The 13,589-nt window shown below is 34.3% G+C and overlaps 1 pseudogene; it reads left to right on the plus strand.

Annotated features, from left to right (window-relative positions):
* Positions 1 to 3,321: 3,321 nt before the first annotated feature.
* On the plus strand, positions 3,322 to 3,691 carry LOC118620510 (annotated as a pseudogene).
* The last annotated feature ends 9,898 nt before the right edge of the window (positions 3,692 to 13,589 follow it).

Raw genomic sequence — 13,589 nt, forward strand, 5'->3', positions numbered from 1 at the left:
ATTGATGAAGAGAGATGCCTCATTAAATAACACTGAGCCCCATGCAGTATTATAAAAACTACATCGACAGTGTTATAAAAAGCTATTCTTTAGATGAAACAAAAAGAAATTTCTGTATAGAAACTAGGGAATTTTTCTGAATCTTGAAAACAGGAAAGGACATATTTTATAGTACATTTTAAAAGTTTCTTAATGTACACACTTCATTATGTAAACTAGTAATACATCAATGGAATGTATGTAGCACAATATGGCTAACATATATTTTGTAGTTCAAAATAAATATTTCAAGCATATTGCACTAAAATATGCTTACAATAGGTCTGAGTAGATGACAATTATCATTCTAAAGAAGTTCCTTTTTATTCTTATTTTTCCAAAGATATTCATTAGTGATTGATGCTTTCCTGTATTTTTAAATAAATCAAATGGATTTTCTCCTATAATCTACTGAAAGCATGAGTTATATTATTCAGTTTTCTAAGTCTAAATAATCTTTGCAATTCAAGGAATAAACCTTATTTGGTCATAATATCATTATGTATATATGTTGGATTTCATTTGCTAATATTTATTTGAGATTTCTACAACTATGACACAAGTGAATGTGGGTTACTTTTTTCATGTTTCATTCTCGCCTGTCCTATTTTGGTATTAAAGTAAGATAAGCCTAATAAACGAAGTTTAGAATTCCTCCGATTCTGCCTAGATTCCTCCGATTCTCGACCATTTACTGAAGTTTTTGCAATACTTAAAAAATCTTTGAATTCTTGTGATTTGGGGGGTGGATTAAAAAATACTATTGATTAAAATCATAAGAAGACTGACAAACCTCAGAGGGAATGGAGTGGCGGGACAGGAAGGAAGAAACCAAAGATCTGACAAGCAGATATGCATGACCAGTGGACACAGACAACAGTGCGGTGACGGTGGGGTGGGGGCAGGGAGGAGGGGTCAAAGGAGTGAAAAAGAAAGGACATGTGTAATAGTTTCAACAATAAAGATAAATTTTTAAAAACTTAAGAAGTTGTAGATAATTTTGTGTTTTAGATTTATTCTGTAGTCAATTTTGGAAGCTTTTTTTCCATAAAATTGTCTTGGAAATATTTCATTTACATACTATTATTCATGATTCCATTAGGATGTCTCAATTGCTACACTCTCTGTATTTAGATGCTATTTAAAATCTATTAGTGTATTGATTAATTGATTGATTGATTGCTAATTGCAGACTCCTGAAAATAATCAGAAGCAGATAGATTGAGGAATGACATCGGAATTGGACGTGCTACTGAACGAGTCTCGAATTGATCATGTTTTTCTTGCAGTGCTCGCTGGACTGAATGTAACACACTCAGATGTATGGAAGTTAGAACTGTGCTGGAGATAGAGAGAACCTCATGAGAAACCCTTTTGTTCTGGCTCGAAGAGCATGAAAGAGAACGCCTATGCTCAGAGAAAATAGAGGAAAATTCCGTTTTGTTTCCCTTTCATTATTTTCTCTATCATCTTGTTCCCTAGCCCAAAGCAATTTTATGGTGTAGCTGTGACAGGGTCAGAGTCGTGCCACTGTGATCCTGCAGGACTCCGAACTCGTGAGGGTGTGGAACCTCCTCGTTCCTGCGACGAAGCTGCAGTTCCAAGAGGACAGGCAGAATCTCATTGTTCTTTCTTTATTATTCCTGGCTCTCGTGCCACTTGGCCTGCACATGGCACAGTTGTAGAAGTCAATGTTTTCTAGCCAGAGGAATTTAAGGGGATAAAAGGTATTTTAACCTGTTAACCGGGGAATTCCCTTTTTACTGGATGCAACGTTTGACGTATTTATACCTCCCGCTCGGTTAACAGGTTAAGGAACCATAAATTATCAGAATGATTGCAGAAAGCAAAGGGCTCAAGAGATTGACCCATAAAATTGTTAATGAACTTTTGGGCTTACCCCAATTTATACATTATTGAACTTGAACCTAACTGATATAGCAAAGATTTTAAGACTGAGCTAATGCACAAACTTTATGCAAGTATCAGATGAATCACTGAGTTCTGCACACATAGGACAAATCTCAATAACAGTATAAAATCTGTGAAAACTGAACTGACATAGAGGTGGCTGTTAGAATGTGCACTTGATTGCCTGTCAAAACACTGTGACCTAGAGATTGATTGCCCATCAACACAAAAATAATTATCAACAGTATAAATTGGATTTATGCAAGGCCCAGGGGCTCATAACATAATGTTCAAAATAGCCAGGATACAATACAAAATTACTTGGAATAAAAAACAAAATTGAAAATCTCAATTTTCGATGAAAAAAGAATGTCAGTAGTTCCCCCAAAATGAGATAACATAAATGCTGGCATTTTCTAACGATATTTTAAATTAGTAATTATAAAAATTACAAATGAGCAGTCACAAACATTCAATAAATTAAAACAGTATCAGCAAAGAAATCAAAGACATAAAAGGGAACAAAATGGAAATTTTAGAATTAGGAAACTTAAATAAAAACTTATTGAATGGACTCAAGAGTAGAATAGGGGTAACAAAGGACAGGCTCAGTGAGCTTGAAGACAGATCAATCAAAATTACCCAATCTGAGTATCTGATGAAATAATATTGGAAAATGAACAGTTTCAGGACCCATTCTATAACAAAAGGTGTAACATTTGTTTCATCAGCATCCCAGAAGGAGAGAAGAAAGAGTGAAAAGCTAGAAAAATATTAAAATAACTTCTGCCCTGGCCAGTTGGGCTCAGCGGTTAGAGCGTCAGCCTGCGATCCAGAGAGACCTGGGTTCAGTTCCTGCTAAGGGCATGTACCTGGGTTGCAGTTTGTCCCCGGCCCTGGTTGGGTCGTGTGGGAGGCAGCCACTCGATGTGTCCCTTTCACATCGATGTTTCTCTCTCTCTCTTCCTCTCTCTCCCTCCCACACTATCTGAACAAAAAAATGGAAAAATGTCCTCGGGTAAAGATAAAAAAAATAAAAAACAATAAAATAATTTCTGAAACTCCGAAGCTTGACAAAAGACTCATACAAATTTAAGAAACTGAGTAAACTCTGAGCAGGATGACCTCAAAGAAATCTATTCCTCGGCACAACATAATTAAACTACTTACAGAAACAACACATGCACGTGGGCCTCACTCACTAAGTTTAGCAAAATTTGAAACTAACAAATGGAAGTTCAAAAATCTCTAACCTGGATATTTATAAAGCATATTAAAAAATATTCTTGGGAAAAGCTAAGCGAGGTCCAGAGGAGTCAGAAGGAATCCCAGCATCTGCTGCAGTAACCTGATCAGCCTGCCAAGACGGCGATGCAAGTGGCCAACAGGGTGAACATTCAGCTTCCACCGGAAGTCAATCGGCTATTGTATATAGGAGATGTGCCTTACAAAATCACAGCTGCAGAAATGTATGATATATTTGGGAAATATGGACCTATTCGTCCAATCAGAGTGGGGAACACACCTGAAACTAGAGGAACCACTTATGTGGTCCATGAGGACATCTGTGATGCCAAGAACGCGTGTGATCACCTGTCAGCATTCCATGTTTGTAACAGGTACCTCGTGGTTTGGTACTATAATGCCAACAGGGCATTTCAGAAGATGGACATGACGGAGAAGGAAGAACAGTTCAAGCTTCTCAAAGAGAAATGGCATCAACACAGATCCACCAAAGTAAATGTTTTCTGCATTTTTATTTTGGACTGAAACTCCGTGAATCACCACCACTAACTACCCTGTTTCAGTTTTTAATCAATAACTGAATATTGCGATTTCTTATTTGAGGTTCAAAATGACCTGCTTGAATTTTGATATATGTTAGAATCTATTGTTAGTAAACTTGTAACTTTTTGGGAAAAAAAAATTATTCTTGTGTTTAAAGAAGAAATCAAATGGAAGTTACAAGTTACTTTTAAAAGAATTACACTAGTAGTACTGAATATTAAAACCTATAGAAAGAAGCTAACATAGTATTCTGAGGACTAAATTGCATTTATTAAAATTATCGCAAATACTTGAACAAAAGCTACAACACAGAGTTAGCAAAACTCAAAGTTAAGGGTGCAACCCTCCAGACTGTCAAGTCTGCCTAAGACTTTTGACTCTAGGGAGTTAAAGTCTAACTACAAAGTTAAAGGGAAAAGTCTACACAAGAACACCCTCACTTCTAACACCAACTACATGTTCAAGGGTTTCCCCAAACTACCCTCAGGTTCAGTAATTCACTAGAAAGACTCAGAGAACTCACTGAAAGCTAAAATCAATCCTAATCTTAAGGAATAGAAGTAAGGATTGTTGCTCCCAAGGTAAAGGTACCACTGAAGATTTTCTAAGCAGGGAAGTAATGTGCTAGATCTATCATTTCAACGGGTAGCTCTGCTAAACAGTGAGTTTGTATTGGAGAGGGAAGGAAGAGGCAGGAAGACATGTTGATTAGAGCCTGAACAAGTACAGATAAAACAAGAATATTTACTTGCTTATTTCTAAATACGTAATGATATTTGAATATGGTTTATCTGAGTTAATTTCTCTGCTTTTAAAATTTAAAATTTTAGTTAATTATCTTGCATTTGGACTATTACCATAATTTGATCTAATTGCATGTTTAATGTAAATAGCTCTAATCACAAAATTTATGTGTTAATGACATAATTAGATGATGCACAATAATAATTTTAATGATGTCATAAAAATCTTTAAAAGGCATAGCTAAACATAAGCCTACCAGAGAGCAGCCTCTCAAGGTCAGAGACTAGAAAGCAGAAAGGACCATGTATTGTCTAACTGAGCCCACTCATTTAACAATAATATTTAGAGTATGAAATGGACATTTGCATAGCATCTTCCTGAATTCATTTTTCATCTCAATACACTAAGCAAGATTAGTTTTTTTAAAAAAATAAAAAGAAATAAAATTTTCAAAGAATGCACTGGTCCTATGGAAGGGGGGGGGGGGTGTTTCTTAGGATAAAGAATAGGCTAATGCATGGAATGGTTCTCCATTTATTTTAATCATTCTTTCATTTATCTAACATTTACTAGAATTCCCTTTATTGTAGGGCTTTAACCCAGGCCTTCCTGACCACAGAACATTAATTCTGAAACTATATATTGCTCAGCTTCTCATGAATAAGACCTGGTCTACAATAATAAAAGGGGAAACATACATGAATCAAACAATACAACGTAGGGTGCTTTATAATAGGATAAAGAAATAACTGGTATTGTACAGGAGAATAATGAAATATGCTTTTAGAAATTTGGGAAGGTTTTATCGAAGGGGTGGTAAGAAAGTTACATCTTAAAGGGTAAGCAAGAATTTAACAGATAAAGTAGGAGAAAAAGGCAATATGTCAGAGGTATCAATTTTTTCAAAGATAAATTATGATCACAAAGCCTGGTGTCATTGAGTGCCAAACCAGGATTTGTGTGGAGAGAGTGATGACACTGGCCATTTAGTTTGGGGCTAGAACATAAAATACGTTATTTGCCAGACTAAGAGTTTGAGTTCTGCTTTGTGGACGATGAAAAATTAATAACAACTTTTAAATCTAGAATGTGTTCAGAATTGTGTTTTAAAATGGTAACTCTGGAGACAAGGTGAAGGTTGCTTAGGGGCACAACAACTAGACAGAAGGTTTATAATAATTAATTTAAACAAGCTAGTAGGTTGAACTGAGGATATAGGCATGAAAATGGAAATGAATATATAGAACATGTATGCATTTTTTAGTGAAAATATAGATATATCATAAATACATAAAGAGATGAAATGTAATACCATAGCTATAGAGATAAAATTAAAATTTATCAGCATGAATGCAAAATAATAATGGGAAGAGGCAGAGAAGTATCACTGTTAGACTAGACAGATAGTAATGTCAATGACCAAGTTAAGAAATAGAGTGATAAGAACAGACTTGGGAATAAAGAGAGTGCTTTCATAACACATCTGTTAAAATGTGGTCCAGGTAAGAGTACATATTCGGTCTGCCAGTATTTTTTATATTTCAGTCATTTGAATATCTTCCTTACAATGTTTGTCAAATCTCATTATCTGCACTATAATTTACTTATGCTAATCATTAAATTTATCCACATTTTTATCTACACACATTTAGTTTAAAAATAAGATCTAGTGCCTGTGTCATTAATGAAAATAAGTACCATTAATTGTTCTCCAGGAAGTAAACATTAAAATAATGTAATGACCAAAACACGTTTAAACTTCTCAATTAAATGTAAACGCAATTTATCATCATTCTAATAATTTATCAAAACAGATTTTGTGCCTGAAAACATTTTTCCTCTATAAGAATAAAATTCCTTTTAACAGTGTTATTTTGCTTAGTCTGTTTTTAAAATGAAAATGAGGTTCCGTATTCACATAGCAATTCCAATATTTAGTTCTGAAATTCACTGACTGAGAAAGTATATTCATGTTTTCATGGTGAGAAAGAGTGACAAGATTAGCCAGACCATAATTTAAATTTTTTACTAAGGATCAAAACTCTTCAAGCAGTAAGGAAGGAGATGGGATGCAACCCGATGACTGCCTTCATCCTCTCTCCAAGAAGATTTCAAAAAACTTTTATGGCCCAGCAGGTGTAGCTCAGTGGTTGAGCATCGACCCATGTACCAAGAGGTCACTGGTTCGATTCCTGGTCAGGGCACATGCCCAGGTTATGGGCCAAATCCTTAGTGGGGGGCATGCAGGAGGCGGCCAATCAATGTTCTGTCTCATCAATGTTTCTATCTCTCTCTCCCTCTCTCATTCTCTCTTTCTCTGAAATCAATAAAGAAAAAATATTTTGTTAAAAAAGATACTTTTATGAAATAATAAAAAATATACATTGGTCTCTGCTGCCGGTTTTTGACACAGGGCTCCTCAAACCCTTGTAAACGGGGATCCTATGAGAATATATATATTTTTTAACATTTAGTCTTTAACCCCAGTTCCAGGCACAAGCTCCTATAACTCTTTCAATTTCTGAAGTGATAAGAGCACTAAACACATCTTTTGTTCTAATAGTTGTTCCAGACTCAGGGCTTCTAAATCTTTGGAATTTCCTGGGTTTCAGGAGGGTCTTTTGTTTTAATGAAGAAAGTCTGGGTGGACGCCTGGATGGGGGCTGGTCACCAGAAAGACCCAGCCACAGTTAGAAGCTTGACATTTTCAGCCCATCCCCCATTTTCTAGAGAGGGGAGAAGGCCCGGAAATGGAGTTAATAACTGGTCATTAGAATCCCAATAGAAGGTTCAGAGACCTTCCAGGTTGGTGAATACATATCCATGTATGGGAAGGGTGACCCACCCCAACTCCACAGGGACAGAAGATTTTGCACTAGGACCCTCCCAGACCTTGCCCTGTGTATCTCTTCATCTGGCTATTTATTTGTATCATATTCTTAAACTGGTACACATAAGTAAGTGTTCTAACAAATAATCAAATACAAGAGTCATGGGAACCTCTGATTTGTAGCCAGATCAGACAGAAGTAAGTAACCAGGGGACCTGCTACTTGGAATTTGAAGTGGGGGGAGTCTATTGGGACTGAGGTCTTAGACTGCGGGATCTATTTCCAGGTAGATAGTGTCAGAATTGAGTTAAATTGTAGGGTACCCAGCTTGTATTGCAGAATTGCTGAGGTGGGGAAAACCCCATATATCTAGTATCAGAAGTGCTATGAATGTGGTAGTCGTGTGAGAGTAAAGGAGAAACACAGGGATAATGTGAATATTTCCTAATACACTTTCCTTAAACACTCCCCTTTCTTCTTCCTCTCTTCCCAGAGCCTTCGGTGTCTGCCAGTGTCGGACACTAGCCTTGGGGATAAGGAAAGAACCTGAAGTATAAGCTGCCTTTGTGCTGACAATGCCTAGTACAGCCCCAAGTCAGAGAAGAGCATGTTGGTCCTAGGTGTCCAAGTCTTGGTAACAACGAGCATCATTATTGCACTACAATCCTGTCTTGCAAAGTTCTAACAATCAAAGCCATAAATGAACTCTAGGGGGGAGACATTATTCTGCAGATGCCTCAACAGCTCAGCGTTAACCTAAAATCATCTCCTGAATCACAAGTAATGGGGATAGCACCTTGTCAGAAACACTGCAGTGACCAGACATGCAACTAAAACTTAGAGAAAGCTGGGGTTTAGTGTGAGGAATGAGGCAATGCAGCACTCAGAAAGTAATTGTGATTGTGGGAACAGATTGATGGCAATTTGGGATACATTGATATCTAACTATCTTATCTCTTTGTGACTCAGGACCATATATGCGTCATCATGTTCAATCAGTCCAAGTTTTCATTATATCATTGATTTTATTTCATTACCCTGCACATATATTAATTTATTTGCTATATAAGAATTTTAGTTATGTATAAGTGTGTCCATGAGTAGTGGTTGTTGTTATTTCAACCAGAAATTGAGATCTGTGAATTAACACTGGAAGAATTTGTTCCTGAAATGAGTCCAAGAATGAGTAACAAGTATAAATATATTTTTGGAATGGCAACATTTTACATTAGTATGTCATCCTTGTTATATTTGTGTATACTCATATAAATATCTTTGTACAGATTTATAATATTTTTAGACACGAGGAATTACATTGATTTCACGGGGGTACAATAGATACAAGCTGCTACTTAAAAAATGGATGCTACTAGTAATGGTTCAAATATTAAATTTTGTAAAATATCTAATTACACATTGATCAAAATGTTCTGTTTCCTAGGAACCATTCTAGTTTCCCTGGGAAATTATATAAGTTGCATCATAAATGCATAGTTTATGTTCAAATTACTTCTTAAATAAATATGTAAGAAGTTAGGGGTCAATATAAACTGAGATAAGAATTTCAATCATAAGACTTTCTCTGGCCCTGGCTGGTGTGGTTCAGTTGGTTGGGCATCGTCCAGTGTAGCAAAAGGTTGCTGGGTCAGGGCATATGCCAGGTGTCGGGCTCGACACCTGGTAGGGGGCATGTAGGAGGCAGCCAATGGATGTTCCACTCTCACATCAATGGTTCTCTCTCTCTCCCTTCCTCTCTAAAAATCAATTTTAAAAAATTTTAAATAAATAAAGACTTACTATGGTTTACTAATCTATGTTTTTTTTATTCCTGTTCAAATTAATGATGATAATAATTATTTACTAGTATTTTATTTTCATAAATTTGTCATTATTTGTATTAATTTATAATGTTATTTTTGTGGAGATTTTCTAGAATAAGACAACGCATTAAAAATATAAAAACAAACATAAATAATTTTAAAGAAAAGTAATTTCTTGAGCTTAATATTCTTGTCAGACAATTATTGATTTTGGTTTAAACCTCACTCTGACTGGTTTAGACCATGGGACTGACTCTGAGTGGTATTTAGTTAGTATCTTTAAGTCCTATTGTGATTTCACTCTAGAGTATAGCATAGATCAGCAATTTGGTTGTTATAAAAAAATTAGCAATTTTAAGAACTAAATTCTCATCTGTTTTACATTTATCTTTATAACATTTTTTGGTTAAAATTACACCTAAATATTTTATTATTTTCTGAACTCTCATAAATGACATTGATTTAATATCCTGATACTTTACTAAATTCTTGTATTTTTTGCAGTAGCTTTATAAATGTTGAAGTTCTTGAATTTTCGAGATGTGTCATCTAATCAAATGCAAATAGATATACTTACAACTTTCCCTTTTCAATCCTTTTGTGTTTTACTCCAAAATGTAATTGCTAATACTGACATTACCTTTAAAAAATAGCCATAATAATTTCAGGTTTACTGAGGAAATGTAGTACTTCCCTATTAAGTAAAACACTCTAGCTTTTTGTGTGCGTGTTTAGTAAAATATATTCAGATTGAGGATCAACTATTTGCTGAGAATTTTCTGGAATCTAAAATGGTGATATTATTTTTTTTTCTTAGATCTGCCAATATGATTAATTAATTAATTTTCTCATTAAAAAATTTAATTTCTGCCTTGCATTCTAAAATAAATCTCACTTGGTGTTATTTTTACAGTATACATTCAATTTGATTTTCAAATAATTTACTTAATATTTTATATCATTAGTCATAAGTAGTATTTTTTTCCTTTTGTACCACCTTTATTAGGTTTTAATTTATGGTTGCTCCATACATTTTTTTATGTTTGAGTTCACTGAAATAGTTAAATAGCACAAATCCTATTTAAGTTTTTAAATATTTGGAAGAATTCCAAAAAACTACCAGAGAATGATCATTTTGACTAGAGGGGGCCCTTAAAGATTTTCTCTATTTTTTATTTTAGACTTTATTTTTTTAAACATCTGATCTCCACTGGGATTTTGTGTATTTCAAAAATATTATCCAATTCATCTCAATTTTCAACTCTATTTACTTAGATTTGCACAATGTAATTTCCTTTATATTTTTTATTTCAATGGTTATTTTCTGTGTTGTATTTTATATATTTGTACTTTCTATTTTTCAAATGTAACTACCTAGTGATTTGTTATTATTTTTAAGAAGCAGATCATTTATTTAATTTTAGATCTATATTTCTCTTTTCTGTTATTATTTTCTGATTTTATTCTTTATTCTTTCCTTCTTTTTTTACTTGTTTTTTTATCTTTTTAAAGTGGTTGATAATTTATTATTTTATTAATTAAATTTTTATTGATATGTGTATTTAAAGCCATGAATAAATATTTATTCTATTCTAATTTTGCTTTTAGTCTTTGCTCTGAATTTAGATAATAGAAATGAAAAGAACCAAGAATAAAATCAAATAAAGAACAAAATAGAAAGAATCAGATAAAAAGTGATAGATATAGAAGACAGACAGGGAAGATTCAAAATAGTTGTAATTTCTTTAGGAAAAAACAAACAAACATGGGTCATAATTAAAATTTCTAATTATAATTCATTAAAACTTCCATGCTATGAAAGATGGTCTGACTCCTAAAAGACTCCATGGAGTCTTTTCTGGGAAAAGTGGCTCAAAATACCATTAGATATTAAGATATAAGAGAAAAAAAATTTATTTATAAAGGAAAAAAAATCAATTTGTTATTCAACATCTTGATTGCAACATATATTCAAGAAAACATTGAAACAATCTTTAAAACAAACCTGAGGAAAGAAAGTGTGAATATTTTATAAAGTAAATGAAAATCAAAACTTTTAAGCAAAGAATAAACGCACTGAAGAAAGCATGAAGTGAAAGAAATTTGAACACAATACAATTTAAAATATAACAAACTTAAATTGGACATATGTGCCTATACTATTATACCTTGGATCAAAAAGTCAATGATTCAGAAAAAAAGACAAAAAACAAAAAACAAAAACAACTAAAATGGGAGAAAGAGGATATTATAGCTGTAATTTTGACTTTTAAATTATGTACATTTTTATATATTAAAAATAACATCACATAACATTACATTGGAACTGTAAAGGGCCCTGGCCGGTGTGGTCCAGTTGGTTTGATGGTGTTTCTTGCACCCAAAGTTTGCTGGTTCGATTCCAGGGCAGGACACAAGCTCTGGTTATGGGCTCAGTCCCCAGTAGGGGGCATGTGAGCCGTAGCCAATCCATGTGCAAAGGGGGTAAATAGGGGACCTCTATAATAGTATCAACAATAAAGTAAAATAAAATAATAAGAAAAATTAGAAAGGGGCTTAAAAGCAATGTCATTTCAGTAACAATGAGCATACCTAGATATTCACTGTCCAATAGGAGCCACTCGGTATGGCTAATTCTTTTTCTGGCTCTGGATATAGTCTCAATATGGCACATAACTAACCCATCACTCTCAGACAATAAAAAGTTTTTCAGTCACTTTAATCAAATAGCAATCTGTTCAACAGTGATGTCCAGTTCAGTGTAATTATCAATATTCTAACCTTTGTTTTATTTGAATCCCCTGCTGGTCTGAGTCGGCTGCCGGCCAGGAGACTGCATGGGAAAGGGAAAGGTGATCACATTATTTTTGCTCTTCAAATCCACTCACACCCTTCTTCCTAGTTTGCTAACGGTAGTTCTGCCATAACTAACATCAAACATGAGGGCAGGAATAAGAGTCAGTAGACCAGAAAATTCTCATTTAACTTTCTGTTTGTAAACTGGATTTTTGTTGGGTATGTGACAAAAGTCACTCTGTCTTGGGGGACAAGGGACTTTGTAGAATCCTCATGTACCATCCCCTTCTTGCCAGACCACTTCCAAAGCCTCCTGACAACCAGTGGTGAGTAGAACCTCCCCACATTTGTCCACTGAGTCATCCTTTCTCTTGCAGATTGCCTTCTTTGGCAGAACACAGAACAACTTTTCAGTTTCTTTTCATGTGTGGTCCTTAACGAACTCTAATCTGCTGGCATGTGTTGCTGTAGCCAGAACCTTGACTTTTCAGTAAATTCAAAATAATGATCACAATTCTGCAGAAGAATTACATAACCTACTCTTTTCTTGGTCTCTCCAATCTCATTTGAGAGTTGAAACTGGGAAGGATTACATCAGTTTTCAATGAATTCTTAAAAGTCCACCCTAGAGGGTCTGGCTTCCCATTTTGGAATATGGTAGTAGAGGGTGCCTACTGTCTTCGTGCCTCAGACAAAACCAAACCTGAAGAAATTTCCACTTAAATAGTCTATACCTTTTAATGTGTTTTTCCATGGAATATATTACTGTACTTAGATTAAGTGGCATTTGCTATTTCAAAGTCAGATTTTGCACTACACATCTTGGGAATTAATCTCTTATACATCTGTGTTATTGTTTACTAACCAAATCAAGTTGAAGAAAAGCAGATTCTTCATCAATTCTTTCCCAATTACTGCTTTTATTCAGTTATCAGAGTAAGTTAATTGTTAAGTTTTTGTTAGTAAAATGCCAAATGAAAATGGTTTATTTAACTTAGTATTTGTCTTTATTTTCACAGAGGGAATATAGAAATATGATACTATTTTTTTTTATTTTGAGTTTAACCTCTGTTCTTACATACTTTACAGAAAACAAGGCAGTAGGTTTGGAATAAGAACTTAGATTTCTAGGCAGGAATTTAATTTCTTTTCTACAAACCCTCGCTAGTTTCAAGATGCTTGGTCCCAATGTTGTGTGTTGTCAGCAATGCCCTTTCCTGAAGCTGTAGCTGAGCGTACTTGCTGCTGGATTAAGTTGCTGGGAGGAGCGCACACAATTGTGGGTTGTGGCTATCAAAGATACAACATTGTAACTCTTCCACTGATTCAGGGTTTAGTGTACACATGTACAATATTTTACAGTGCCAATTGTCACAGGAACATATTGGTGACAAATTATTCTTTACAGTCAAATCTCTGGCTCTTCCTGTCCCACTTGAGTCTGACAGAAGAAAATAATACAGTTGATTAAATTTATGTTTACAAGAAAGGTCAAATGAAACTTATGAAACCTTTCTTCTTTTGGTAATCTAGTTTAGCTACAGAATATCAAAAGAAGAAGACAGTAAGCAAATTTCTATTTAATTGGATTCCAGGCAAGTATTCCAAAATATGTAATATATTCTTCTTAAGTAATATAATCTCTTCTTTTCACCCATCTC

The sequence above is a fragment of the Molossus molossus genome, unplaced genomic scaffold (assembly GCF_014108415.1).
Source record: "Molossus molossus isolate mMolMol1 unplaced genomic scaffold, mMolMol1.p scaffold_m16_p_7, whole genome shotgun sequence".
In the NCBI taxonomy this organism is placed as follows: domain Eukaryota; kingdom Metazoa; phylum Chordata; class Mammalia; order Chiroptera; family Molossidae; genus Molossus; species Molossus molossus.